We start from the raw sequence: 27,548 nt of genomic DNA, 5'->3' as shown, positions 1-27,548 counted from the left end.
AAATCATTTCTCAAAATTCACTCTAATGACTTCAATCGCAGATGCTATGACTGAAAACCATGGGACTTACATGGCAAGTCGGCATCTTCAAGCCCTATTTTGAACATCTTATTCATTGTTGAGCATCTTATTCATTGTTGATTTTTATGTAATTGTTGACTGTGGACAAGTCTCTGAAGCTTTGAGAGGAGACATGGAAACTCTAGGGGGTTGATTGTCTAAGGCAGACAGCAAGAGCACCAACCTGCACCACTGCTTCTGAACACTTCAGGTCCCTAAGCAAACGTTTACTTGGAGTTTGTGGGCATTTAAGTTTATAAATAATATATCTCCATGTTTCTTGAATAATAGATTGTCTGTGTATGACACTGTCATAACGCCACATCTAGATACACTTTTGTGAAGCATGTAAATATACTTAAGGCTACAATAAACCTTACATCTGAAATCCAAACTTTCTTCTAAAATCTTAGATAGAGAAATAGTCTTTTCTTATCACAAAATCTGGTCTGTGAAATTTAGACAAAGCTTATCAAGAATGGAATCAGAGGACAAAAATCTTCTACACCATTTTATTCCCAGCAATCAGCAAGGCTTTCCTAAGGGGAAACTTTCTTATTACCATCTATCCTAAGGTTGAGCTTTTAAGAACTGGTTAGGAAGGGAAACCACACAGGAAATATTGCAGGTAATTATCTTGAAAGCAAAATAAAAAGGAGGGTCAAAAACTCAGGAATAAGCACAAATAAGATGTTTGATTAATAACTTAAAATAAAAATCAAGGATAAAACCCCATTTTTGATAAAATGCCAATGTTTAAATAAAGGTAGGACTTGACTTCACTTGCATGAATTGATCTCATTTGCTTCAGCATTAATTCTAGCTTTATCATATACTTTAAAATCTGATATTTGGTTCATTATATTAATTTAAAAATATTGCAATTATTTATTTTGATTACTGTGTTTTTGGTGACTCCTTGAACTTTTCAGTGATGAATTCCTCCCCCTAGTCCTGGTAGTAATTAATGTAATGCCAGATACAGAAGAAGTGTCCCTAAAAGAGTGGTAAATAAATGATTGTGGGGTGAATTAATTAATTTAATGAATCATTTCAATCACTGTAAAAGCATCTTCTGTTGCTCTTTTTAACTCTCTGCCAATAACCTTCTCATTGGAATCGACACAAGCACATCACTTATTCCAGATTCCTTATTTTAAGAAAGTCTTTTTTTAATGTTGTAAGATATAACACATTTTTAAAACTTTACTTTTTCCATTGTTTATATCATCTCCTTATATTGACATCATTATCATCAGAATAAAGACACACGTGAGAATTTCCTTCCAAAACAAAATGACACCTTTGCAAAGGTCTACTTTATTCTTGGGATAATCATCTCTTTAGTTAAGGCATGTGGATGTTGTCAGCTGGCTGTTGCTAGAAAGTTTAGCTCATCAAATGTGCTGAAGGAAGAGTTTTGAGATCATGTAAAGTTAGGAAGATAGTATGTAAGAAATTCAGGAGAGACATAAAGAAATTGGGACAGTCACTCCACTCCACTTGTGCATGTGCGGCAGGAGTAGATGCATGTACATACTTGTGGGTGTACGTGTGTAAATGTATTCACTTCAGTTAGAATCCACAGGAGTACAAACCTTTTTTTTGAGGTGAACTAATTTCCCCCTCAAGTCTATTAGTCAACCACAGTACTTGATTTTCAGATCTGCTTCCTTATGAAGTAAGGCACAAGAAGATAGTCATCCATAAGTTGAAAAAAGTAAAAATAAAGCATCCTCTGTGTTTTTCTAAAGGGCACCAGGACTGTGTTGTGTTCATTGTGAATTGAGTACTTAGAAAGTGAGGGAAAAGCAGGGTGGGTTGAAATGCAAACCCTCAGCTTCTTCCTTGGTGCTGCTGCGTTCAGTTCAAGAAGACAAGAGGAGCCTTTTCTAAATCCCAAGCTATAGTTCTGAGTGCCTCATTCCTGGCTTTGCAAATTCCAGCAGGGTGTGATTTCCATAGGGCAGGCAGGGACAAGGCCCTCAGCGGTGCAGGGAGCTGAGTGGATTTCTGTCTTTACTGTTGCTGGCAAAGTCGACTCTCCTGTTCTTCACAGCCTCTGTGAAAATGTGTTAGAGCAGCTCCTGTATTTCATCCTCTCCTGCATTCTTGTCCTTTTCTTTGAGAGTGTATGTCACTGTCTAGGTAACAGAAGCAATAAAAAATTGAGAAAATTAGAACAAGATAAAAAGATCCTGTGCAGAGCTGCCGATGACACACCTATGCAGGAAGTAACATTGTTGTAAGTAAAGCAGGCGATGTGTTCCTTTTTCTATAATTTCAACTTGTATACTTGGGTTTAAGCAAGAAAAGACATATATACATATATTTTTATATACATATATACATACATATATAATTGCATATTTCTTTCTGTCATAGATAAAAGAACAGAATGAGAAAGTACTTAGGATAGAAAACAACAACAAAAAACTAAACCAGGCACCAATGGCTTGTGACTATAATCCTAGCTACTCAGGATGCTGAGACCTGAGGATCATAATTCAATGCCAGCCCAGACAAGAAAGTCCATGAGATTCTTATCTCCATCTTCTAACTACCTGAAAAGTGAAAGTAGTGCTGTGGCTCTAAGTGGTAGAGTGTTAGCCTTGAATGGAAAAACCTCAGGGACAATGCCCCGGATCTCAGTTCAAGCCCCATGACTGACCAAAATTACAAAACAAAACAAAAAAAGAAACTAAGCAATTTACCTATATAGTTATTGATTGCCAATTAATGATGAAAAGCCATTGAGATTCAAATATGCCAGCTAGGTCTTTAAAAATTGTTTTGTGAACTAAGTATGATCAGAAATTAATGTGGTAAGATACAATTTCCTGCTTTTCCTCCAGTTGTGATTGTGCTGCTATGGATCACAGCAGAAACAGATTTGTCGCCATATACCAGCTATCTCAGGGCAATTCCTAATTCTCTCCATGTGTTTGTCTGAAGGAATAAGGTCACTTTTTAAACTCTAGGAAACTAATTTAAAAGCATAAGCCTCTGATATGTTGATTTGGACCTTTTCATTGGTAAGCCTGAAACTATGAGGTCTTAGTAAGTTGCATTTAATTTTTACTTGGAATTTGAAACCAGTATCCTCCTTCTCTTCCTCATTTTTATCTCCTCCTCCTCCTCCTCTTCATCTTTCTTCTTTTTCTCCTCATATTCTTCCTCCTTCTCCTCTTCCTTTTTTCCTTCTATTCCCTTTCTTTTTCTCATTCCCTTCCCTTTTCCCTTTCTTCTTCTTTCCCTCCCTTATTGACATACACACATCTTGGCACTTTACTATTCCTTTTCTTCAAATCCTCATAGACACTGAATATTTTGTCAAACTGTATTTATCTTCCTGAAACATACAAGATGTCAGGACAATTTAGTGAATGACATGCTAGAGATTAGGTAGTTAGAAAATTAGTTTCTTTTAACGCAGAATGTGGTAAGCTTCTGTTATTGAATAAAGCTCCATAGAATACATTTGTACAGCTATTCATAAGAATATTTTAGTTAAATCACTCAGCAATGCAAATCAGCTAACAAACACTTAATAGATATCTACTCTGTTGATAGCAAAAAATACCTCATTAATGCTAGAATATAACTAGTCCACATTGCAATTTTTTCTCAAAAACTTCCAAAGAATTTATTTATTCAAGGCAATTACCTAGGATGTGTCCAGACAATTTGTATTTGTAATGAAACCTATGTAAAATTGTTTTTGCCTATTTTTTGGAGTAACAGAAACATGGAAAGCTGTAACCCAGTATCAGGATTCCTTCTAATCTTCTAACAGAACAGAACAAATAAGTAAGCCAACAAAAGCATCAAGAAACATTCTTTGGAAATACAGAGCTCAAGCCTCTGTGTGAAGTCAACTGCTTGATTGCTACAGTGCAGCTATGTTTTCACTAAAAAGAAGAACTGATAAGAAAAAAAATAAAAAGAACAACTGTCCTGTTGCAAGTTGACTCATTGTGTCAATGCAGGAGCCCAACACAGAGCCAGCCACCACAACTGCCACAAAAGTCTATGGGAAGGATTCCCAGGAAGTGTTTATACAGCCTGTGGTCTGAGGGACACATTTTGGCACTTACTATGCAATAGGAGCCTTGTGCTAATTCTTACCTATCATAAAAGTAGCCACTTTCTGTAGTGTTCCTTTGCCAGGCACAGCTCCAGGCAGCTGACAATTCCAATTGGTATAATAACTTTCCCTTGTCGAACAGCTAGTTAAGTGGCAGAGTTGGGATTCCAATCTTTGTTTTACTTGAAATCCATGTTCATATTCACATCACATATTTTTTTATCAACTTGTAAGGGCTTATCCTACATGACAGCAAGTGTGGTTTTGTGGTGAGCTTGTTTGAATGTATATGTGGATAAAGCATGGTAGCAAAAGGGTAGATTAGTTAAGATCCAGGGCCCCTGGACAATTGGCTTGCCAAAAAGCCAGATGTAAAAGAGACATTGTTTCAGAACATCTTATCTCTGTTTTTCTCTAGCCCCTTCTAGTTTCCATAATGTCTCTGAGGAGAGGATTTGTAACAGAGACAACATTAGGAATTAACAAACAATCAGAATATTGTGGGACCCAGTGTTACCTTCCGAAACATCTAATTATAATAATCAGAGCACAGCCCAGGGTATAAAATCGACTAGAATTAGAGCAACCTGTATAAAGAACTAAACACAGAGAACACATGACAGACAAAACAGCAGAGGCTCTTGAATGAGCTTCCTTCTCTTCTGAATAAAGCATTCTGCCTTCACCCTCTCTTGTCCTGGACTCATTCATCTAATTTTGGAGACCAGAACCTGAGAAGGGCACAGTGGCCAAGGCTGTCAGTGGAGCTGCAACACTGGCATACATTGTCTACTGCTGCTCTGCTACATGAAGCAGGTGTTGCCTGCTCCAGGACTGCAACCCGCCCAATCCCTGCCAGCTATGGAGCTATGTGGACCCTGCCCACCATGAGCAACAGGAGAAAATTCTCTTCATTAGAAAATAGTGTGCATATCTTCAGTGTTCTCTCATGATATATTTTCTTTCTGTGTCTTTATTTCTTTACATCTTATGTTTGCTTCCTTGATACAATTTTTCTATAGGGTATATCCTGATAAATACATGTTTATTGAGCAAAAGGATGAGTGAGAATTCTTCAAAATACTGTACCCCTCACAGGTGGACATTCCTCTATCATCATGCTCAGCATCACCACCATCATCATCAATACTAGATGATTTTTCCTGTTCATGCTTGAGGACAAAATAAAAAATGACTCATTGTGATTTCTGAATCAGTGTCTGGCTAATGCAAAAGTTTTGAAAAGGGGGCAGAAACCTATGTCTTAATTCTTGATTGTGTTCTCAGAATATTCTAGGGCTTCACAAAACAGGATGCTCAGTACTTATTCCTTAATGACTGAGTCACCATAATTACCTAAAAATAACGAGAATGTATGAGTATGCATAAGATACTAAGTTAGGTGATGAATGGCATTAAAAAAGGAACTATAGAGAGTGTGGTAAATGTGTCCTATGTGGGGGAATGCATTATGCACTTAGTGTAATGCAGACTTTTTTCCTTTGGCCTGACCTTCTCAACATTTTTTTAATTGTGAAAATACTGTACAGAGGGTTACAATTACATGGGCAAGATAATGAGTACATTTCTTATCAAGCATTGTTGCCACCTCCTTTGTTTCCCCTTCCCATCCCTTCCCATCTTCCCCAGTCCCCCCCATGCCCAAGTTGTACATCTCATTGTTGCAATGGGTCCACATGTATCCCTATTTAAACAATTTGCTTTTCCCTTCCCCTCCACAAAGTATAACAACATCAAATACAATGAAAACAGGGGAGGGACATACAAAGCAACAAAAAATCATCTTATAAATATGTTAGAAACAATAGCAAGAAAGAAGAAAAGATTTGAATATTTATCATGGGGTTCATTTCACCGAACATGAACTTACCTGATCATTTCTGCTTGTCTCAGACATATACTAGTTATTGCAAATAAGGGAGATCATGGGACCTACGTTTCTTTGGGCCTGGCTTACTTCACTTAATATCATTTTTTCCATGTCCTAACAAATGGGGCAATGTCATTCTTTCTGATGGAGGCACAGAATTCCATTGTGTATATATACCACATTTTCTTGATCCATTCATCTACTGAGGGGCATCTGGGTAGGTTCCGTATCTTAGCTATGGTAAATAATGCTGCAATAAACATACCCTACTAAACCTCTCAATAATTTCATTGGCAGTTTATGTTTTGAAAATGGGGAATCTAATGCCTAGGAAAGTCAACTAAGTTGTTTTCCCATATTTCATAGCTAATAAGTGACAGATCAGATTTCAACTTAAGCTGAGCATTTCCAATTTCATTTTTTTCTGTAAAGTTATTCTCTTGTAATTCTATGTTGTCTTTTTTGCACAATACCCAACCATAATTTATTGACTATATTTTCTAATTTCAGTTTTTATTAAGTGGATCCAGGACTTAAAGATGTGTGAAAAGCAACTATCACCATATAATCTTTTCAAATTTTTGTATTTTTCTATAATCATCTCATGAATGGCCTCATCATCATAATTATTTTTTTAAAAAAGAAACATGTTCAATTGTTGTTGTTTTTTTTTGTCAGTTGTGGGGCTTGAACTCTGGGCTTGGGCGCTATCCCTCAGCTTTTCAGCTCAAGGCAGGCACTTTACCACTTGAGCCACAGCACCACTTCCAGTTTTCTAGTGGTTTATTGGAGATAAGAGACTCAAGGAATTTCCTGCCTGGGCTGGCTTTGAGCCGCAATCCTCAGATCTCAGCCTCCTGAGTAGCTAGGAGTACAGGTGTGAGCCACCAGTGCCCGGCCTTGTTTGATTGTTTTATAAACACAATCTGAGATATCTTTTATCATTTCACCAAAGCCTTGTACTTTGTTCTAATATAAACAATTCTCATCCTGAGCACATTTTAATAAGCTTATTGATAATAAGATTTCAATATGTAACAATATAACAAAAATATGAGGAATAGACCAGGGAATATATGTGAGCTAGGCTTGATTAAAAAAAAATCTCAAAAACATCTTCCTGGTGGGAATAGAATAGGCAAGAGAATGGCCTTATAATCATCAATTTTCAGAGTGGTAAAGTATCCAGTATTTCAGAGGCAAGTGCCTATCATAGTTTTAATGTTTCAAAAATATCAGCTCATTCAATCCTTAAAAATATTCTCATGGACACATGCTAGTCTCATGTCATTTTACTGAGAAGTAATTTGATGTTTTAAGAGGTTTCCTTGCCCCAGGTCAAAACACCTCACAAGTGATGGAGCCAAGATTTGACCCCAGCTATATAGTTTTAAACCTGGACTTAGACAAAAGTCATTTTAGACTTCCTCAAAAAAGTACATAAGTTCACTATGCTAACTGGAATATAAAAACTATCTACTGGAGGCTCAGGAATTCACAAACATCTTCTCTTGTGTCAATTCAAACACACTAATGAATTTCTAGACAACATATGGAAAACCTTTTGTATATAGAAGCTAGTGTCATTTTTCTTTCCTTCCCAAAATGATTATAACAAACAGGATCATTAAGTTTTCTTTTGTTAAGCCATTTTACTAATCTCTTTAAAACCATTTCCTATATATGTTACTGTAACTATTCTTTATGGCTTCTTGCGCTGCTGTGGGAAACCAGCAGGCCAGAGCTGGCAGGTTGGAGCAGCACTGTAGGAATTCTCCAGCGTGTCCTGCAGAAGTTCCTCCATAGTGTTATCTCTCTCCCACGGATTTTGCATGGTAATCCCCACAACTCCCAAGAGACTCTGATTTTAGGTCGTAGACTACTTTTCATCTCTCAGTCAAACCATGCATTCTAGTCACAGGTCAACATTTTTACTTTAGCTATCACAGAAATTACTTCCATGGTCTTTATTTCTAGGCTTAGAACAAAGAGGAAATGGAGCTGAATTTTCAACAGTTTCCCACATCAATGACTTATCTCCTCAGACACCAATAATTTGTATCAAAGAAATATAATTTGTGGAGGGGAAGGGAAAAAAACAAACGGTTTAAATAGGGTTACAGGTGGACCCATTACAACAATGAGATGTACAAGACGTTATGTTGAAAAACGAACTTTACAACTTTGGTGCGGTGGGGGGTGGGGGATGGGAGGGGTTGTGGGCGGGTGGGGCTGGAGGGGTGGAGAGGGGAAGGGATGGTATGGGGAAACAAAGGAGGAGGCAACAATGCTTGATAAGAAATGTACTCACTATCTTGCCCATTTAATTGTAACCCCTCTGTATGGTATTTCCACAATAATAATAATAATACAAGTCTTCAAAACTCTATGTAAATAAACCATATAATATCTTTTTTTGAGGGGGGGTGGTCCAGTTGTGGGGCCTGAACTCTGGGCCTGGGCGCTGTCCCCCAACTCTTCAGCTCAAGGCTAGCACTCTACCACTTGAGCCACAGCGCCACTTCCGGCTTTTTTCTTTTTGCTTAGGTGGAGCTGAGGAATCGAACCCAGGGCCTCATGCATGCAAGGCAAGCGATCTACCACTGAGCCACCTCCCAGCCCCACCATATAATACCTTTTCGGAAAAGAAAAAGAAAAAGAAAAATGCCCGGCAGGAAATGTACTCAGTACCTTACTGATGTAACCTCACTGTACAGCATCCTTACAAGAAAATAAAAAATTTTTAAAAAGAAAAATGTGTTGTATTTTCAAAGCAATTGTGTAATTCTTTTAAGTAGATAAAATACATATGACTTAAGATATCACTAGAGAGAAGAAGTGAAGATGGCGGCGTGATGCGCCCCGGGGCCAGCTCCTGGCAGAGCGGGTGGGCTGGCTGGTTGCTACGAGGCCTGGTCAGTGTGTTGCACCGTGCTAGGAAGCTTATCACACAGGAAGAACATTTCCTTGATATAGGTGCTTTATATTCTCAAAATTCTGAATGCAGGACTCGCCAAGAATTCCTATGAAATCTTCTCCAGTGGGTAGTACTACTTCTTTTACCCAGCCACTTTCGCTGTTGAGTACAGATACCTTTCTTCCTATAGTCTCCATAGTTCGGATTTCAAGACGGTTTTCTTTTTTTTTCTTTTTTTAAATTGTATTTTATTTTATTTGAGAACATACTGTACAGAGGGGCTACAATTACATGGGCAGGATAATGCATACATTTCTTACCAAGCATTGCAGCCTCCTCCTTTGTTTACCCTTCACTTCCCTTCCCCGACTCCCCCCTCCCCCCACCCAATTTTACCCCCCTCCCCCCACCCAATTATACCCCCCTCCCCCCCCCCCCCACACCGACATTGTATAGCTGGTTTTGACATGACATTTTGTACTTCTCATTGTTGCAACAGGTCCACCTGAATCCTTAAACGACTTGTTTGTCCCCATCTCCTCCACATGTTATACTGACATCAAATATAGTGAAAGCAGGGGTTACACTGTGGGGGAGGGACATACAAAGCAACAAAGAAATAATCTTATAAATGCGTTAGAAACACATGCATGAAAGAAACGAAAACATTAAAATACATATTTAAGGGTTCATTTTCCTAACATCACATTGTCTGACCTTTTCCGCTTGACTCATACCTATACTAGATATTGCAAATAAGGGAAACCATGGGACCTATGCTTCTTTGGGCCTGGCTTACTTCACTTAATATAATTTTTTCCAAACCTTTCCATTTCCTAACAAATGGGGAAATGTCATTCTTTCTGATGGAGGCATAGAATTCCATTGTGTATATATACCACATTTTCTTGATCCATTCATCTACTGAGGGGCATCTGGGTTGGTTCCATGTCTTAGCTATGGTAAATAATGCTGCAATAAACATAGTTGTGCTGGTAGCTTTAGTGTGGTCTTGTTTGTAAACATTTGGGTAAATGCCCAAAAGTGGGATTGCTGGATCATAGGGGAGATCTATGTGAAGTCTTTTGAGGAACCTCCATACTGCTTTCCAAAGTGGTTGAACAAGTTTACATTCCCACCAACAATGAAGTAAGGTTCCTTTCTGTCCACATCCCCTCCAGCATCTGTTGTTGTTAGAGTTCTTGATTTTTGCTGTTCTAACTGGAGTGAGGTGATATCTCAATGTTGTTTTGATTTGCATTTCTTTTATGGCTAGGGATGTTGAACATTTCTTCATGTGTCTATTGGCCATCCTTCTTTCTTCTTCAGAGAAGCTTCTCTTTAAGTCTTTCGCCCACTTATTTATTGGGCAGTTGTTTCTTTGAGGATTTGTTGTTGGGTGGTTTAATTTTTTGAGTTCCAAGTATATTTTAGATATGAGACCCTTGTCCGTTGTATGGCTAGTAAAGATCTTCTCCCAATCGGTGGGCTTTCTATTGATCTTGCCAGCTATGTCATTTGCCCTGCAGAAGCTCTGCAATCTTATGCAATCCCATTTGTCCAACCTTTCTTTGATTTGTTGTGCTTCCGGGTCTCTATTCAGAAAATTTCGACCTGAGCCAAGGAGACCTAGGGTTTCTCCTATTCCATCCTGTAATGTTTTCAGAGTTCAAGACGGTTTTCTTTGTTCCATCTCTCTAATTCTCCACACAGACTCCCTTTGGATGTAATTGTCTTGCTAACTTTCCTGAAAGAAATAATGCAGCTGATGTAGGTCTTCTGATGCACTTTGAATAATAATAAAGAAATGATGTTGCAAACTTGAAAACAGGTGCTTAGATCATGGTATTTATGAATTCTTTCTCATTTGTTGCAACCAAGAAGACTAAATAACAAGTATGAATGACTGAGAGGTTTTTAAATGTCTTCCAGATTTGTCCAGTTGTTCTATCATATTTGATAAGCACATGCGAGACTACAGCAATAAGTTGCAGATTTTCTTTGTAATTTGAAATGAAAAAGATGCTAAAAAGTTACACATTTCTATATTTTGGTGTTTCCTGTGACATAGATCTCCTGCATAAGGACAGCTGAGTGTTTCATGTTATAAAGAATCATAAAGAGGAGATATTGAAGTTAATTTCTTGTTTGAATAATCTATCATAGTTTCTATTGATATAGATACACATTTCTATCCCACAGTATTGGATGAAAGGAGGGTTTGTTTCTCTTGAGAAAGGAAGCTGTTAATTTTTTTCAGAAGGCTTTAAAGGTTAAGTATTTTTTACTTTTGTTTTTCATTCTTCTAAGTAAGGAACAGATTGTGCAGCAGCTAACCTTATGAATGCATGTTTACATATTGTTTAATGAATTTTAAAAAGCAAACAAGACAGGCTGGGCATGGTGGTATGCACTTGTAATCCCAGGTTCAAGAGGTGGAGATAGGAACATGTGAGTTCAAAACCAGCCTGGGCAACATAGGTAGATGCAATGTCCAGAAAACAACTTTAAATAAAAGACTAACTTTCAAAGAAAACATAGCATTGAATCCCGTGGTGGGAACCTATTTACCTCCTTAAGATGAGAGGCTGCTGTATCAGAAAATTCTTCATCATTTTTTGTGGAGTCATTTAGAACATGACCTTTGTTTATTATGTGACTAAGGCTGGAAGAAAAGTGTCATGTGTGACTTTTCAAGTTAAGAAGATGCAATAGACCTTATCCTCAACTTTGGAATAGAGAAGAGGGGGAGAACACAAGGAAAATTTCCACAATGAGAAGTACAAGTTGTTATGTCGAAAATGAACTTTACAACTTTGGTGGGGGGTCGGGGGGATTGAGTGGGGGGGGGCGGGGGGAGGATGGGAAGGGATGGGAAGGGGAAACAAAGGAGGAGGCTACAATGCTTGATAAGAAATGCACTCATTATCTTGCCCATGTAATTGTAACCCCTCTGTACAGTATTTTCACAATAAAAAAATAAAAAAATAAAATAAAAACATGAAGTAAATATGTCTTGTGACCTCTTCTGAGTTTTTGGTGTTTTTTTTTTACCTGTTTTCTTTCTTTTTTATAAAGGCATAAATACCCTTTCCTTTGACCCAAGATGAATACTTAAATGTTTGGCTCATTTTTTCAGTAATGGCTGAAAAGATTGGGAGTCAGGTAACTTTCCTAGTTGGAATGGAATTTTCTCATCAGAGAATGGAGGTATTTCCTGTCCTATGGTTGACTTGCTGTAGATTTAGAAGGAATTCAGGATCAGAAAAACATCTCACTCAAGAAAATAACTTCTAGTAACAAGTATGGATCTGATGGGTCACTAGATTAGAAGAAACTATGCATGTGGTAGTATGTAGTACGATGAAGTATAGTTCTATTCATATAGAATGTCAAACAGTGCAAATCAGAGGCAAAGTAATCCAGGGTTTGCCTGTACTTTGGTGGAGTGTTCAGGGAAATTGAGGGGTGCTTGCTAATGGGTTTGGCTTACTTCTGGAGAATTACATTCTAAGGTTCTGGTTATAATTGCTCCAAATATAAATATTCTAAAAATGATTAAATACCTGGTTCAATTGCTGCATTGCAAATCTTGTAGACTTTAGCCAAGCATCTAGACTGTAATAGGTACTTAAGAAGTAAATTCTGAAAGAAGAAGAAAAGACAAATGTTTCAAAGCAAGAATTATACACAAGAAAAAGTAATCAAAATTTGGTACTGTATCAAGCTTAATGTACCACAATATTATTGAAATGGGCCCCAACTACTCTTCAAAGGCAAAGACTAGTTTCCAGGAGGAATATGTCCTACTTTAAGCAATTACAAATCTTGTACTCATCACCAGGGAAGTGAGAGCGATGTTGACTAGTAATAAAATGATGGTAATAAAATGACTGTAACTGTATCTTCTTCAGTACCAGATGTACATGTTAGTGCTTCTCTGGATTGAACAGCCTCTGGAAAACCCAGTAAACACAGGCTACTGATCTCCAGCCCTGGAGTTTCTGCAGGACTCAAGAACTTATGTGTCTTTAAAGGAGGATATTCATAGGACTTGATCACAAAGGCTCCATAGCTATGTGCATATGATCATATAAAATATTACTCTTTAACATGAACTCCAAGAAATGGAAACAAGAGATTTTTGTTGTTGCTGCTGCTGTGTTGTTTTTTCCCTTTTGTTTGTTAGTCTGTTTTCATTTATCTTATCCTTGGTAGGGTAAGAGGGAGCACTGAAAAGGTGAGATAAAAGATAAATAAATGCATCAGTGGTACTCACTAGACAATATGTAGAAAATGAAGTATACAACTTGTGGGCAGGGACAGGAGGGAAAAGCTGGGAGAGAGTGAAGGAAAGGGTGACATGGTTCAAAAAGAAACACATTCTTTACCCAACTTATGTAACTGTAATACCTCTGTACATCACCTTTACAATAACGATAAAATATAATATATAAAAAGATCAATAAAACCAAACAACAATAAAAAGCATCTCAAGATGAGAAAGAAATAATAATGGATCTTCCTTTTTTGCCCATAACAATTACACTCTATGATGAACAGACATTAATTGAATGCCTGCCCTTACTTCTAAATCAATAGGACCCTTGTCAGAGTTTTACACTTTATAGGATGTTTTGAGTGAAGGAAGAATTTTTTTAGCTCATGAGGTGAAATTAAGCAGAGGTAATATTATTCATGTCTGTCTTTTGCTGTGGCTACTCAGGGCTATGGGGGCTATGATACTGGGACCACTGGACAGATTCCTCAAACTTTCACTGTGACGGAAATGGCCAAAACAGCAAATGTTAAGCATTCTAACCATTAGTGAGATTGATCAATCATTTTGGTTCAAAATAAAAAGTTTTCTTATAAAAAAAGATAGCACTAGAACAAGTCTTGGGCACTGGTGGCTTATGCCTATAATCTTAACTACTCAGGGGAATGAGATCTGAAGATTGAGGTTCAAAGACAGCCCAGGGAGGAAAGTCCATGAGACTCTTTTACCCAATTAGAGACTGGATTACACACTCATTAATATCAGTAGAACCAATTTCCTTTAAGAAATTGTCCTCCTAACTCTGTCCCCAGTTATCTAGTCCATATCTTGAGACATGAATGATTTATTATGCATAATATTTAAAAATAATAAGATGAATAAGATAATAAGACGAATAACTATGAATAACAGTTATGAATATTTGGTGTGATTTTTGAACTGAAATATTGTTTCAAATGTAGGCCTTTCTGAATTTTTTTTATATCTTATTAATTCTGAGTATAGGTGAAAAAAAAGAATTCTTGAATAAAACACAACTATATACTCCAATATTTTGACCACAAGAGGTGACTTTCTACAAAGAGCATGTATTATGATATATAGTTTCATTATTACAATAAATTTGACTGCAGTAGTCAAATAATGAATTTGAGCTAGATGGAGAACATAACCTGGATCATTTGATGCTATTTTTGAAAGATCAATTTTCAGTTTTATGTCTTGATTCAATTACAAAAATAATTTGGGATCTTTTGAAAGATTATGAAGATCTACAGAACACTTCATGAAGATACTTTAGAATAAGAAAGGAATAAAGGTCACTCCAAAGTAAATCACTAATGAGAACCCGTAACTTCCCAGGCTATAATGTCTCAGTCATGTGTGATTAACTAGTAGGTCATTTATTACATTTAAAATAATCACACCCAGAAAGAAATGTACTCATTACTTGACTTATGGAACTATAACCCCTTTATAGATCACTTTTATAATAACCATAAAAATGTTCACAAAAAACCAATTTTACAAACAAAAGCCCTTCATCAGTGCAATCTCTGATAGAAGTCAGCATGTTAACATAGTTGGGAAGACCCCTTATATAAGTTCCAAGAAAGAATCAAGATTATTATTATTTTTTTATCAGTACTAGGGCTTCAACTGTGCCCTCACTCTGCTCTGCTTGGCTTTTTCATTCATGGCTGCTGTTCTAACACTTGAAGCATGCCTTCATTCCTTCTCATTTGTTTTTTGAGCATAAAAGTCAAGGATTTGTCCTCTCAAGCCGGCCCTGAATCTTGATTCTCCTATCTTAGCTGCCTCAGTACTAAGATTATAAGTCTGAGGCATCTAGTACCTGGCTAAAATTCTTTTCAAGTAATGATCCATCTTTATGTATTTGAGTCTTTAAAATAAAAATGAAGTTGTTAAGTATTTTGGAAATCCAAAGCAAAAGTTTCATCTATGTCCAATTGTAAGAAATGAAATACTGGGAACAAAGTTCTAAAACAATTTTAAACATACATTTGTTTTTAATTTTAGGCTTGTACTTTTATGCAATTGAGTATACTTTGGGACACAGGGGAGCAGGAATACCAAGTAGCTCCTCAAATAGGTCATACATGAATATTTTAGTATCAATTTGGAAGAGTAAAAAATACTTACAAGCACTTTTAGCTAGTATTGCAATGGTTTGCATCTATCATGGCTTACGTTAAAGCATCTATGCATTATCATTAGGCAGGGGACAGAACCAAGGACTTGATCCTAATTTTAAATTTATTGGTCTCAAGTGAGTCGCATCAAAATTTCCATGCACACATTAAGACAAAAATGTTTTGTTCTTAATGAGTAACTCTGCTAATATGAGACATTTTGACTATTCCCTTTGCAAGCCGACCCAATAAACTGGATTATACTTAGATCTAGGGTTGACTTTGCTGTCTGGATCTGGAATGTCTTTCATAGGACCAATCACTAATAAAGACTTGGTCTCTAGCTTTGTGCTGTTAGAAAGTTGTAGAACCTTTGTGCAATATAGTGCCTGATGAGAGATTTTTTTAAATTTAATTTAATTTTATTTGTGAACATACTGTACAGAGGGGTTACAATTACATGGGCAGGATAATGCATACTCTGATGAGAGATTTTTTTTTAATTTAATTTTATTTTATTTGTGAACATACTGTACAGAGGGGTTACAAGGGTTACAATTGCATGGACAGGATAATGCGTACATTTCTTACCAAGCACTGCAGCCTCTTCCTTTGTTTACCCATCACATCACTTCCCAGCCTCCCCCCTCCCCCCCCAATCCTCAACCTTCTCCTTCCCCCCCCCACCCCACCCCCCCGCACCGACGTTGTAAAACTCATTTTGGACATGACAACTTGTACTTCTCATTGTTGCAACAGGTCCACCTGTATCCTTAAACAACTGGTTTTTCTCCATCTCCTCCACAAGTTATACTGACATCAAATATAGTGAAAGCAGGGGTTATACTATGGGGGAGGGACATACAAAGCAACAAAGAGATAATCTTATAGATGCATTAGAAACACATGCATGAAAGAAAAAAAAACATTAAAATACATATCTAAGGGTTCATTTTCCTGACATCACATTATCTGACCTTTTCTGCTTGACTCATACATATACTAGATATTGCAAATAAGGGAAACCATGGGACCTATGTTTCTTTGGGCCTGGCTTACTTCACTTAATATAACTTTTTCTATTTCCTAACAAATGGGGCAATGTCATTCTTTCTGATGGAGGCATAGAATTCCATTGTGTATATATACCACATTTTCTTGATCCATTCATCTACTGAGGGGCATCTGCGTTGGTTCCATTCGATGAGAGATTTTTAAGACACGTTTGCATAGGCAATTGTGGACTCCTGGTCTTTCTTTTTTTTTTTTTAACTGCTCAGCCTCCATGAAGCAAAAAGTTTGCTTCAGAACATGCTTCTGTCATAATGCACTGCCTTTCGACAGACATAAGAGCAACAGATCCAACCATCATAGCCTAAAGTATCCAAAACTGTAAGCCAAAATGCTCTTCATTTATAAGCTGATTTATACCAGGCACTTGGGACTCCAATGGAAAGCTGATGGCCACAGACATACCTGGTTTTCACAATGTGTTTTCTTTCACAGATGATGTCCATAATTACACATTTGTAAAGTAGCACATATTTACAAATCTCTATTGTATAAAAATGTGAGCAGCAATAATTTTCACTTAATTTCTCAGAGAGGATACTGACTTCCATAAGAAGAAAACTGAAATTATGGAGGTGCGTGTGGTGACACCTGTACACAAAGTCAAATTTAACTTACAATTTAAACATGATTAGTTATCCTTATAGAATATGCGTAGGGTATAATTAAATTCTAGAGCATATACTAAACTAATTTATTGGTTATATTATTTCTACTCATGCTACCCTGATACTGTTTCAAATAGAATTGCCCAAAGCAGAATTTGATGTATAAATTTTATTTTTTCATTTCTCATATTTGTCTTAGCTCCTATCCACTAAATAAGTATCAGAAAAAAGAAATACGAATTAAATTTACTTAAGGAATCCACAAACAAGATTTTCAAATGCATCTGAATTTTAATGATTTGATTAGAGTAATGAGTTTGATATTCCATTTGCTACATTCTGAAAACATATATTATGAGTGTTGTTGATTGCCAGGCTTAAAATAATAACCAGTGTCTGTGATTTGACATTATGGTGACATGGATTTTGCTATGGCCATCATTATCATCATCAATATAATTATATGAAATCACAGTTTGCACACGTTATACACGACCCCATTTAGTCCTCGTCCCACCTGAATGCCCCCTGTCTATTGACAGATAACAGTTAATGTTATATCAGTGTGCTTCATAACACTCAAAAGATTGCTTTATGACTCCAACACACTGATCTTAGAACTTAAAGCCAGTGACCCCTAGTGAGCCTGAATCTTCAAATTTATTTCATCTGAAAGTATGGATTATCAAATGAGGGGTGAAAATGTTAAAGGCATGACACAGATCACAATGCATTTTATACAGAAACTGCCTTACTATATGGCAAAAATTCAATAAATATTCTATGACATTAAGAGAAGTGAGGGAAGGGGAGAGTTGGGAGGATTGAGTATGAATGTTGAAGAGGGTATCGTTTATCAAGACACACTATATTCATAAACTGCTTTGTGGAATGACAACCCCATACATCTACTTATATTTTATAAAAATATATTTTCAAACTAACTAAAAATGAAAATAATTAAATTATAAGACAAAACCATAGTTATTGTGTTTGACCTGCTGCTCTCTGTGAGATACTAAGTAAGTGTGCACTCTCCATCCCTCACAGAGATTTCCCACTACTTGCAGAGAAGGAATATGATCACTTCCAAGTACAGTATGAAAACTTTTGCACATACATAGCAGAGTATCTTTTCCCAGGATTGGCAGGAAGGGGATTAGGAAAGGCTTCATCTAGGAAGAGCCACTGTAGCCTAACTTGAGAGGATAAGAAATGAAATGGCAGTTCTGAGAGAGAAACCATTCTGCTAAAGATGCAAAGACAAAAGGAACAGGAATGTGAAGAAGTCAGAGGATTAATCTGATGAGTCTGAGGGCAGCGGGAGAAGAAAATGTTAAGATACAAGGCCGGGAAGCAAAATGGACCTAAGACTTAACACATAAGACCTTATTCAACTTATTAGTGAATTTGGTTATTGTTTTATGAATAATGGGAAAAAATTATTATAACTATATTGGCATTTTAGATACATCATAATGACTGGAAAAGAGAAAACAGGATAGACTAATGGTAGGTCAACCAGTTAGGAAACAATCAGAGCAATCCAGTGAGAGATGATGGAGCAGTAATGACAATGATTACAGAAAGGAAGCAGTGCTTTTAAGATGAAAATGAATATATATGTATATATATATATATATATAATATAGTCACCAATTTTCTTGTTAAATATGTAGCTGTGATGGATATAAAGTTCAAAAGTAGAAACTGACTTTCTTCCAGTTGAATGGAAAGACAACCCAGATTGAAAGGAAAGTTGGTGAGCTATTTTGGCAATGTTTCTGTTCAAGTTTTGTAGCAAATTCAAGTGGGAATATCCTGTGGCCATTGGATATTAGAATTTCAAGTTCAGAGGCAAATGCATGAAAAGATATAGAACTGGGAACTGTTCCACATATCACTTTAGAAGTAGGTGAAGTCATCTAGACAGAGTATGAAAAAGCAAGGTAAAATTCTGAATAAACAATATAGAAGTGGAGAGAGGAAGAGGGACCCAGCAAGAGAAGCCGGAAAGTACTGGAAGCTGGATGCCAGTGGCTCAGGCCTGCTATCTTAGCTATTCCAGAGACTGAGATCTGAGGATTGAGGTTATAAACCAGCTAGAGAGGAAAATTCCTATCTCCAATTAATCAGAGGTGCGGCTCAATTGATAGAGCACCAGCCATAGTGAAAAAGCCAACTGAGAGCTTGAGGCCCTGTTACCAAGAAAGCAGAGAGATGGGGGAATTTTCAAGGAGAAAGTTCTAGTGCTGAATAGTTCATAGCAGTTGGCAACAAAAGAGTCACTGGTGATTTTGACAACAGCAGCGTCACCAAAGTAAAGTGAATGATCCCAATAGCAGTTAATTGAGGTGTGTGTGATAAGAACTGGAGGAAGGGTCAGAAATGGTGACAAGGAAAATTAATGGCACTTCCAAGAAGTTTGGAAAAGAAGCAGACGAGAGATGTAGAACAAGTTCATACACAAAAATAACATCCCTTAAAGTATCAATGAAATGTACATCCAATATTGCATTTGAAATGGTTCTAGAGACCATTAGACAGGAAATGTCTTTCCCTCCAATTCTTAAATATTTTGAATTTGTGCCAATGGTTGGTATTTAAAATTCTTATTTAGCATATTCCTTTTCAACTTATTCCATCTCTCTGAACTGAAACGTCAAATGACTTTCCTCAAGGCACATTTGGCTCCATAACCATGTGGCTTTCAGCCATTTTTGTCCTCAAAAGCCTTTTAGATTGCTGGTTTACACAGCCAACAAAGAAAGAAAATACGCTAATTGCTCAAAACTAATTAGTGGAAAGGCTGTGATATGCCTTTCACTTTCCCTAATACTGTTTCTTTTTCTACTGAGAACAAAAATAGTGACCTTGAAATCCAGCTAAAATCTTCTCATCATACAGTTCAAGAAATAGGTATTTAGAGTTACTGCATATTCAAAACATAAGATACATGGAAACAGAGGTGTGGCTCAAGTGGTAGAATGACAATCTTGAATAAAATAACTAACCAAGAATGTGAGACCCTGAGTCCAAACCCAAATACGAACACACACAGACAGGTCTAGGCATGGCACACACACACACACACACACACACACACACACACACACACACACACACACGTGCATGTGTGCGCATGCATGCAAATCAACCCAGAGAATACAAAAGTGGTAAGATAGAAAATGGTAGCTAGGACACTGATCTCAATAATTTGTCTGCATAGCCTATCTTTGCTCATTGATGGAATCCCTTTATTAGTAGAAGGGTAAAGTTGTGAAATATGAGATGAGATCAATTTTGTCTATGTTTATTATCATTAGTGGTTTTGATAAATTTACATGAAATTCCAGACTCTTGTCTACCTCAGGCCTCTGGGCAGTATTAGAGCTTCTTTCTTTCCCTTTTCTTTTTGGTACTGACTCTTGAACTCAGCCTTGCACTCTCACTGAGCTCTCTCATAGAGCTGATGCTCTACCAGTTAAGCTATGCTTACAGTTCCAGCATTTTGCTGGAGATAATTTTAATTGGAAATAAGGGTCTCTTAGATTTGTTTTCCCTGGCTAGATTTGAATGGCGATCCTCAGAGCTCAGTCTCCTGAGTAACTGATGATAGGTGTGAGGCATTGGCACTGGCTTTAGATGTGATTCTTAAGCAAGAAAATGCACATAGAATGCACAATATTTTAATAGTTGTTGATCCTCAAATTTATCATATTGTTAGCATACATATGGAATTCTGATATTTATAAAGTCACAAAATGATTCCATCCAACCTAGCAAACTCTTCCTTTGAAAGTATTTGTAGGCATCCTTGGGGATGGGAATAATTATATAAATGTAGAATTATTTTACTGCCTTTGGAATTCAGGTCACTGGAGAATGTGCTAGGAGTAGATTTGATAGAATTGATGATTATAAGCATGAGCCACCAGTGCCTGGTAATAAGAGTATTCTTAAAATTAATTTCAAGCAGTTTGTTTCCTTTCTAAACTTAACAGGCTAACACTTCTAACTCACAAATTAATCAAGAACTTAAATAGAGATCTACCAGAGCTTTGTGATTGTAAATATTGGGCAAGATTTACCAAATGTGTTGAACAAAAACTTTGCCAAACACTGTAGCTATTGGAATAGCTCTTTTCTATAAGAAGCCACTTTCAGACATTAAGAGGAAATTTGATTGCTCCAAATCCATCTGTTGTTCTGTTTTTAAAAATGTGTGTGTGTGTGTGTGTGTGTGTGTGTGTGTGTGTGTGTGTACTTCCACAAATTCTACTTGCGGCAGTAGCCAAAAGTATTACATTTAGGTATTAGTTTTCTTAATTCTTTGCCAGATTTCCTCTCAACAACAATAACACACACACACACACACACACACACACACACACACACACACACACACACACACACACACACACACACCACAGAAATTTTTAGAACATACACATACTCCCCACAGAAATTTTTAGATGCAAGAAAATGATAATGAGTAGCTATGAGGATCTTTTCTTAAAAGCTTTTTTGTAAGAAGAGAAAAGAAAGCAATGTTCTCAGTATGTCTCTCAGTAAATCTCTTCCAAAAGAACTGCTTCCATATTTCCCATATGTCATTCATTCATCTCAGGAATGGTATTTAACATTAGGAGCAACAATTTTATTTTTATTTTTTAATGTGTAGTTTTTAATTGTAAAAATACTGTACAAAGGGGTTACAGTTACATGAGTAAGGTAATGAGTACATTTGCTATTGAGTATTGGTTTCCCTTCCTTTGTTTTTTCCCCTACCATCTCTTCCCTCTAACAATTAATTTTTATATATTAGTGGTAAATGCATACCTGCTTAAAAATGTAGAGTCTGTTTTACTTGCTTTCTCTTCATATTTAATTGGGTTATATAATTTAAAATTGAATTTATCATGCTTATCCAGAGGTGGAGATAGGGAAGATAAGGATTCAATACTATCTGGGAAAAAATATCCATGAGATCCCATCCCAACCACTAAAAACTGAGCATATGATGCAAATTTGCCATCCCAGTGTTGTGATATACATAAATAGGATTATTATGGTATAGGCTAGCACCCACAAAAAGTGAGATCCTATATGAAAATTAGCAGAAACCACAATGATTAGGAACATGGCATAAGGTCCTGCATTTAAACCTCACAGTTTGTTTGTATTGTTTTGGTGGTTAGGTATGATCTAGGATGATGAACAAATAATATATGACAATTGATTATTTTCTTAAAAAATGAACATAGACTTTTTTTTAGAATCAGAATGGGGTAATGCTAAAAGCAGATGAGATTGAAAAAATCATATGAAACTAAGCTATTTCATAGAAACTGCTGGCAATATTTTAATATGAATAAAGTGTCCTGTTAAAAGGAATCTATTATGTGTCTATTCACTATTATTATAAAATACCAGCTTCGGTACATGTTTCCAATGTTAAAATTGCTTTCACTTGCTGTATCTCTTTTATTATAAACATTCTGTAAGTAAGTCAAAAAATCACAAATGTTCTTTTTAGATAAAGGAGATGAGGCTCAAAGATTAAAGATTTAAAAGGCCATCGTAATCTTTTTTTTGTCACTTGTGGGGCCTGAATTTTGGGCCTGGGCACTGTCCTCAGCTCTTCAGGTCAAGACTAGCACTCTACCACTTGAGCCACAGCGCCACTTCTGGCTTTTTGTGCTTATGTGGTGCTAAGGAATCAAACCCAGGGTTTCATGCATACAAGGCAAGCACTCTACCACTGAGGCACCTTCCCAGCCCCTGGCCATCATAATCTTAACAGAGAGTTCTTTGCATGTACCACTGTGGTAGCATACTGAAAAGATACTTTATTCATTTATCTTGGTTATATTTATTAGATGAAGATACATGTTACTAAGAACAGAAAGCAATATGCAAATGTTGATCAATTTTACTCCAAACACATTCTGTTGTTTAGTTTACAATATTAAAATTATACTACCAAATAACAACTATATGCATCAAGGCTTTAGAATCTACCCTCTCGTGAACATTAACCAGGTTTGGCCACTTACCTATAGGCAGAGGGAATGACTGCCTGAGTATAAACATATGAACATTAACCTTTCACATTATCTACGAAAGGTTAAAACAACATTGCAAACAGAAATCAAGCTATGAGTCAGGTTTTCTTTAATCATTTGTACAGCAGTTCAAATAATGTCATTTGAAAAGAATCTTTTCTGCCAACGTTAAGTGAATCTCGTTTTCCTAGCCCATTCTACCAATATTGTCTCCTGTCAGATGACACACATCATGTGTGACACTGAACATCTTTATCAGAGGCAACCCTCAAGTAATCTATGTTATGTAGTGTAAAGTACATTTTTTTCATTTGCTATGTTGGTGAGAAGCTGAACCGGGATACACACATTTCTGTGCCCCCAATAATACTTTCTGAAGATACTGACTATTCTTGTAATTTAATTTCATAGAAGTTCATAATACTTGGCTGACCAGTAAAGCTTACAAATGTGACAAAAGAAAATGCAAGAGGTAACCAATCATGCAGAAACCTGGCTGATAGTCATAGTATATGTGATCCATGCTGTTGTTAAAACTACAGCATGAAGAACAACAAGCTCCAAACAGCTAAGTATACATGATGTGATGAATGAAGATTAGTAAAAGAACAATTCATGAACACAACCCTTGCACTACACAGAACACGCTAATCAATAAGAACCTGAATGAATTCACTGCTGTAAATAAATTTGATTCTACTCTCTTTTTGTTAAAATCAATAACATATTCATTCCAGAGTAAGTCATTAAGCAGTCCTGATTATTGAGAAGTAGTTGGCGATATCTTTAGTTAGACCTGTGAGTGTAACTTGGGGAACTCCTATGTCTGGTCATTCATCCAACACTCTTAATAAGGACTACTAGCAAAGCTTGAGAAAGTTGTTTGTTTGTGTTTGGTTTGTGACACTTGAAAGTAATAAAGAATGACTAAAAATGAGAATAAGAGGTGGCCAAAAAAGTGATGCCTATGGAAGGGAAGTTGACATTTTAAAGCTCTATGTGCTCTAGGTGGCATTTCTGGTCTCAGTGGTAGTAGCTGAGAGCCTGGAACTTCATGGTGCTGGTGCATATCTCTCTGAGCTAGTAAGACAGGATTCAATTTCAAGGTACATTGTGGAATCCTGAAGATAGACCTTTGTATTATTTGAATCATAAATGCTAATATTCTAGGAATTAGGGGCCCCCAGACATTGGAGTCAACAGAAAAGAAGCTCTAAAATACTATGTTAATATATTAAGAGATACAATAACAAAATTAAAAAATTAATGGGGACAGGGTAACTATAAAAGAAAATCTCATACTCGTTGTAATAGTGAAGACTACAGTGACTAAAACTAAGAACTAAATGAATGAAATGAACTAAATGAATCAATAGCAGATTATCTAAGTTGAGAAATTAATGAACTAGAAATTGAAACTGGAGTTTAATTTAGACTTTAGGTTCAAACTCTAGGATGTCTACGTCAGGTGCAGCCACTCACCTCTACATGTCAAATAAACAGACATGGTAAAGGCAGAGAGAAAAGAGATTTATTACATGCCATAGGCATGCCATAGGAAGATGGCACTTAAGTATACTATTCACTTCTTTGGGCTATAGACATAGCTTTCAATTTTAGAAACAAATGTAGGGGCAGGAAGACAGAAGTACACCTGATTGTCAAACAATCTTGTCCAAAGAATGATGTGGATGACTATTATTTTAGTCCTTATTTGAAGAAAGGCTTCATCACTTGAGTGGAGCAAACAGTCACTGAAGCCTGAAGAGTGGTCTGTCTTAAGGAGGGACTATTGTCCCAGAGGAGCACCTTCAGATACTGTCATAAAGATAATCTATCAGCTCTGTCCTTCCCAGAAACCAAGGTGATTGCAGAGTGATGACAGAGAGAATGGTTTTGAGCAGAGATATAAAAATTAGGAGCAGGTATACAAAGCTTTTAGTTAACTTAGGAGCCTAGCAAAATCAGACTTTAAACATCTCTTACAAAATAACAGAAAAAACAAACCAATAATCCAGAGTGAAGCATAGGGAGGTGAAAAGATGGAAGGCAGGAGAATGTGGACATATGTGAACTTAAGGCCATTACATAATTGGCTGAATAGTGGCTGTGAATTCTCCAAACCCGATTTAAAATATTAAGAAGCCTCTAAAATAATCCAAATCAAAGAAGTCTTCCACTAATTGGATAAAAGTAAAACTGCTAAAAACCAACAAACCATAGTAAAGTCTAAAAGTTAGAAGAGAGAGAATGTGTTTAGTCAGCAAGAATTCATTCTATTGAAAACTCAGAAATAGTATGAACTTGAAAATGGAAAAACATCTTATAAAGTCTGCTGTCGATGTAGAGTTTTGTTTTTTGGTTTTTTTTTGTCGGTCGTGGGGCTTGAACTCTGGGCCTTGGCACTGTCCCTGAGCTCTTCAGCGCAAGGGCGAGCGTTCTACCGCTTGAGCCACAGCACCACTTCCAATGTAGAGTTTTATAGCCACTTTATTCTCAAGAATTAAGATAGAGATATTTTTCAGACAAATAACTACCTGTGGGCTGGGAAGGTGGCTCAGTGGTAGAGCGCTTGCCTTGCATGCATGAGGCCCTGGGTTCGATTCCTCAGCACCACATAAGCAAAAAGAAAAAAGCCAGAAGTGGCGCTCTGGCTCTAGTGGTAGAGCTGAAGAGCTGAGGGACAGCGCCCAGGCCCAGAGTTCAGGCCCCATGACCTGCCCCCCCCCCCCAAAAAATAACTACCTGTACATGAACATTAAAGTAAACCTTGAGCACTTCTTTTTGGTAAAAAGAAAATGATCCCAAGATTCACCAAAAGGGTATAAAGGATAAATATATAGTTATAGCAAAGTAAATACTGCCTAAGACAATAATTCTAGACATGGGGGAATGTATCTAGAATTTAGACATATGAAGATAAGTCAGCGTTGGACTAAATGGAAAAAGTATATCCAAAAATATCTGTATTACTTTTGAGGGTGATTAGTTCATCAATTAATTTAGACTTTGATAGGAATAACAATGAAAATAACATATGTTGACCCCAAAGAAGATAATAGATGAAGAGAAAAGGACGTAGAAATTACTAGACATAAAGAATGGTGGTCTACAATTAAAGATTGTCAAACTGAAAAAAACACAAGTGTATCAGTACCATTAACATACAGAAATGATGAAAAAGAATACCATATTGAATGCATAAAATACGTATACATTATGTATATTATAATGTACTTATTGTAATAAATGTATCTATGCAAATAGAAACATTTGATTAATATCAAAAAAAGTGTTAGGGCTGGGAAGGTGGCTCAGTGGTAGAGCGCTTGCCGTGCGTGCATGAGGCCCTGGGTTGGATTCCCCAGCACCAAATAAGCAAAAAGAAAATAGCCGGAAGTGGCGCTGTGGCTCAAGTGGTAGAGCGCTAGCCTTGAGCTAAAAGAGCTGAGCGACAGCGCCCAGGCCCAGAGTTCAGGCCCCACGATCAGACCCCCCCCCCCAAAAAAAGAAAGAAAGTGTTAATTAGACAATGGTGGCTCACAATCCTATTTACTTGTGAAAGTACATTGTTGGGATTGAGGCCAGCTGAAGCACAAAAAAAGTGTATGCGAACCCTGCTCAATGAAGAGCTGGATATGGTGGAATGTATCTTTTAGGGAAGCCTAAAAGATGGATTGCATCCATACTCATGCCTGGGCGGGAAGCAAGACCCAATCCCAAAATTAACAAGCAAAAATCATGGTTAGGGCCATGATTGAGTCTTAAGAGTCTCTACTATATTGTGTTAATTTAATAACTATTAATCCTTAAAATCACATTGGTTCAGTAGAACTCTGCTAGAAATCAACATCAAACTAACTAAAACAATTTCTTTATATTGAAATCCAGAGAGGCAATGAATTAATGAATCATGCAAATTTAAGATGGGAATAGAAAATATTTTCAAATGTTAAAAAACATTTACTGACAATTAAAAATAACAGAAATACGAACTTTATGGCAACAATTTTGAATATAACAAAATATAAAATAAAGACCTTAATAGTTGTATAATACTTGTGAGGTTGAATTTCTAATTAAATACTCTCTCACAAATAAAAATCTCTCCAAATTGCTTCTAAAATGAATTGAACCAAACACTTAAGGCATAAAATAATCTTGGAAATGGAAAAAGGTGTACTTCCTATCTCAATTTACTTGGCAAATATAACCTTGAGACTAAACCTGACAGAAGTGCAAGGAAAATTAATAGCTGTTCTTTCTCATGAACTTAGGTGTTAAAATCCTAAGCAAAATATTAGCTAATTGAACCTGACAATGTAGGCAAAGGGTAATAAACCAGGACCTAGCTTTATTCTAGGATTTCAAGGTGAATTTTACAATAAGGAAATTAATCAATATATTCACCACA

General features: G+C 36.6%; 1 long non-coding RNA gene across 1 annotated transcript in view; it reads right to left on the bottom strand.

Moving 5' to 3' along the window:
- Positions 1 to 1,139: 1,139 nt before the first annotated feature.
- The window catches only part of LOC138837517 (uncharacterized), a 53,973-nt gene continuing 27,564 nt past the window's right edge, over positions 1,140 to 27,548 (bottom strand). Inside the window, exons 2-3 of the long non-coding RNA XR_011375355.1 lie at positions 12,522 to 12,600; positions 1,140 to 2,204 (exon numbers count right to left, since the gene is read on the bottom strand). This is a non-coding gene — a long non-coding RNA (uncharacterized lncRNA). The remainder of the gene's footprint in view (positions 2,205 to 12,521; positions 12,601 to 27,548) is intronic.

The sequence above is a fragment of the Dipodomys merriami genome, unplaced genomic scaffold (genome assembly GCF_024711535.1).
Source record: "Dipodomys merriami isolate MVZ:Mamm:240054 unplaced genomic scaffold, mDipMer1.0.p SCAF_1, whole genome shotgun sequence".
Classification (NCBI taxonomy): Eukaryota; Metazoa; Chordata; class Mammalia; order Rodentia; family Heteromyidae; genus Dipodomys; species Dipodomys merriami.
This window is presented reverse-complemented; position numbering and strand designations above follow the sequence as displayed.